Source organism: Marmota marmota, unplaced genomic scaffold, assembly GCF_001458135.2.
Source record: "Marmota marmota marmota unplaced genomic scaffold, marMar, whole genome shotgun sequence".
Lineage (NCBI taxonomy): Eukaryota > Metazoa > Chordata > Mammalia > Rodentia > Sciuridae > Marmota > Marmota marmota.
Window position 1 is genome coordinate 16,229,115 of NW_026000229.1, and position 4,109 is coordinate 16,233,223.

Consider the following 4,109-nt stretch of genomic DNA (forward strand, 5'->3'; position numbering starts at 1 on the left):
GTCCTTATTGTTTAAAATATAAATATTGAGTGCCTTAACATTTATATTTACATCTTGCCAGGGATGATTAATGTCTGATGACATAAAGGAATAGTTTAGCCATCAAAAAGAAATGTTTTTATTCAGAAGATACAATGAGGGGCTGGAGTCGTGGCTCAGTGGTAGAGCACTTGCATGGCATGTGTGAGGCCCTGGGTTCAATCCTCAGTACTGCATATAAATAAATAAAAAGACCAATTGACAACTAAAAAAAATAAAAATTAAAAAAAGAAGATACAATGATTTCCAGCAGAATGAGGGCTCTCAGGAAGGCAGTGCCAGAATTTCTGGTGGAGAGGATGAGATTTTTATGTTTATTGAAAGGAGTCTTGAGTCAGAAAAGAGTGAAAAATTCAGTTTTAAAATCAAAAGATTGAGCTATATTTTCTTTCTGCTTGCTATGTGACCCTGATCAAGTTCTTGCCTTTTAATGTACCTGTTTCTTCATCTGATCTGTAAAAATATTTCTTGGAGAAACTCATTCACAATGTTGGGAGGTAGAATCAAGCATAAAACAAAAAATTAGTTTTGCATAGAATGAAGACACTAAAAGCTATGTGCCTTCAGTTAGGTAGTTCACAAAAGGTAAATAACTCAAGAAAAGGAGTCAGTTCCTCCAGTAAAACTATTTAAGGGAAAACTGCACTTGACTTTCTTTTTCCTTTTTTTTTTCTTAATATTTTATTTTATTTTTTTAGTTTTCGGCGGACACAACATCTTTGTTTGTATGTGGTGCTGAGGATCGAACCTGGGCCGCACACATGTCAGGCGAGCTCGTCGAGCCTGAGCTTGAGCCACATCCCCAGCTCTGACTTTCTCTTTCAAGCATCATCAACCTAAAAGCTTAATGTATGTGTGATATGAAAATGTTCTGTTTCAAAGAACTGATAAGAATGTAACCACTGGGGAAAAAAAGAGAATGTAACCACTGGTATTTGCCATCATTTTCCTGACAGAGAATCTACTTTATTACAAGGAAAATCTCAAATGGCCCTGTGTTCTGAATCCGGAACTTGAGAGGATGATCAGATGGAAATCTGACTAGAGGTTATTCATGCAATGCCAAGTGAGACAGAAGTCCTAGGATGTCTCTGGAGCTCCATTACTCTTTGTCTAGACCCCAAGCTCTGCTCCATCTTATGGCTACTCAGATATACCCTGGAGAAATGACCTGTCCCAGGTCAGGGAATATATACATGTAAAATGGAACACGTTCCTATGTCAAACATTCAAGTAGTTGCCAAAGAATGGTCCTTAACGTTTGAACCATTTCCCACACAGATGTTATTTTATTTAAACTTGACACCCATCTGTGCTCATATACTTCCTGGGAACCCCACAGTATAAGTTCCCCAGTTTGAATACCGCTATAAGGCTTGTTATCATCCAAGAACCTAATACAAAGTATGATCCAATACAGGTTTCTTGGGAGGTAATCCCGATAGTCCAGGTATTCTGACTTGTCAGAGCACATTTTTAGAGGATGCACTGAAACTACCAAATTTGTGTTGCCTGAGTCATGAAATCACCACCAGCCCAATGCCAAAGCCACATGACTCTTGGTCACATGGCTGAGGAAAGGTTAACCTAAGTTGTGTACAGCTGACTTTGTTTTGTACTTTCTAGGGCAAAGTTTACACTGTTAATCAGGCAACCCCAGGGACTTCCTTCCTCGACACTCAGTCACTTGCATTAAACCTTGTAAATAAGTTTCTAGAATACTTAGAATACGTCTACCAATACCTCTTTGTCAATTGAAATTTGCTCTGCTTATGTGTAGGATATATGACCATCCCATCCCAGTAAACAAAAACTATGGTTGGGACTCAATCCAAATATTTATGGAATTAGTACTATGGATTCAGTCCGAAGTATATAATGAAGTACCTGCTTTCAAAGAGCTCACTCTTCAGTTGGAAACACAACGCTAAACATACAAAACATCAACACATAAATCAAATCCAATGCTCAGTCATTCTGGGAATAATATATATTATACAACATATAAAGATATTACCACATAATACCACTAGTATATATTTTTATTTTACTTATAGTCCTATCTTTCCCCGTTAGAATGGAAGCTCCATGAGAAAAGGTACATTTTTATTTGCTCAGTTCTATTTGCTCAGCACCTGGTATGTAACTGATGCTCAGTAAATATTTGTTGACTGAATGAAGTCCCTAGAACAGATAGAGAGAAGGCTTCCTGGAGCAGTGGTGTCCCCAACTGGGCTTTGACCTAACTACACTTTCATTCAGCTTGCTTTATAGCCATCTATAGATGTTGGCAAACAATCTCTTCTTTATTTCTACAATGAGAAAGAAATGTGCATACATGTAATTGAAAAAGAGAAGGTGGGGTGGGATGCAAAGAATTTAAATTGGCCCTCCTGGCTCATTCCTGAAAGAAATGTCCCCAATCAATGAATTTCAAACATTGTTTCAAAACAGAAAAACTCTGTTGTCAAACAAAACCCCAAATAAATGGAACAGATAAAAACAGAGATTCTCTGGTTGACTTTGGGATGGTGTGGGGTAGAAGGCAGAGGAGGCCCATCTATTTGATGCCCTCACGATGACAACTGAGCTATATAGCTCCTGCAATATTCTAGTAACACAGTTTGAAAACACTGGATGCAGCTGGGTGTGGTGGTGCATTCTTTAATCCAGCTACTTGGGAGGATGAAGCAGGAGGATCCCAAGTTTGAGGCCAGCCTTAGGAAGACACTGTCTCAAAATAAAAAAGGGCAGAGTACTTGCCTAGCACGTACAAGGTCCTAGGTTCAATCCTCAGTACCACATAAGTAAACAAATGAAAATACTGGGTTAAGGGAACTCTGAAGTCTCTCATCTCTCACAATTCTTAAGGTAGCTGGGGAATGATCAGGTCTTGCTGAATGAAGGCTTGGGCTCTCTTTTGGTGTTTTCCACTTTAAGCTGAGGAAGTAGCAGGAGTCAGTGCCCCAAAAGAAAAAGAACTGTGTGACCTGGGCCAAGACCAGTGCCCCTTTTCATAGCCAGACCCAGGAAACTAGAAGTCACATTTTTCTTGTGAGACACTGATGAGGGCTAACTGACTTGTATGCCTTGGTGTTGGCCTCAGTTTGAGTCTCTCCACTCCTCTCTCCCCAAAGCTCAGAACTAAAGGCATTCAAGCTCACCTAGCAATTACTCTGGGGTTCAGAGTTGATCAGATTCTTATATACAAGATAAATAATTAGTATGGCACCAGCCTAGATAGAAGACTGGCCTCCTTCATTTCTCACCATCCTCTACCTAGTGCAGCAGGTTGATGTGCTTTAGCTGTCCAGCGTAAGCAGGCCCTACAGACTGCACCCAAAGGGTAATAAAAGAGGGATTAATGAAGAGACTGATTTAAGGGACTTAAGGGTGTGATCAGATTTTTAAAACCTTCGAAAAACTGTAAAGAACTCAAGCACTAGCAACAGCTGAAAGCATTACCAACACTAGGCCTGAAGGAGCAAGAGGTGCTATCACCTTAACAGTTGTGGGAGTGGGAATTAGGTAAAATTACCACGCCCATGCCACTATCAAGGAAAATAAGGATAAGAAGACAAAGAACACAGGATACGGAATCCAGGAGGGAAGGAATTTATGGAATGGCTAAAAGCTGCCAGTTCACTTTATTTTGAGTGTGGGGAGCAACGAGGATTGAACTCGGGGCCTCCTGCACGCTCTGCAGAACTCTCTACGGCTGAGCTACACACTCAACGCCGTCCACCCCGCTCCCCAAGCCACCTGCCTTATTTTGACCTTCCCTTCCACCATTGAAAATGACCAGGAGAAGAGCTTAACTACGACAAGTTGAGGCAACTCCTGGCATGGCAGCACTCGGTGTCTCTCTTCAACTCTGGAATGAAGGGGCTGGCGCCAAAACTCCGCGTTGGGACAGTTGGGGCTAGGCGCTTGCCGTAGGGCGCTCATTGGCGCCCAGGTCACCACCCCCTTTCCTCGCCTCACGTTGGTGTCTCACGCACGCACACGCGGCGCGTGCCCACGCCCCCTCCCAGGGCCTAGGACGCAGGCGCGCGCACGCTCCCCGGGCC

The 4,109-nt window shown here is 42.1% G+C and overlaps 1 protein-coding gene across 1 annotated transcript in view; it reads left to right on the plus strand.

The window, feature by feature from the left end:
• The first annotated feature begins 4,066 nt into the window (after positions 1-4,066).
• Clpx (caseinolytic mitochondrial matrix peptidase chaperone subunit X) overlaps positions 4,067-4,109 on the plus strand; it is a 37,655-nt gene continuing 37,612 nt past the window's right edge. The window contains exon 1 of the mRNA XM_015480540.2: positions 4,067-4,109. This exon is cut by the window's right edge and continues 317 nt beyond it. The gene's annotated coding sequence lies outside the window, so the exon portion shown is untranslated.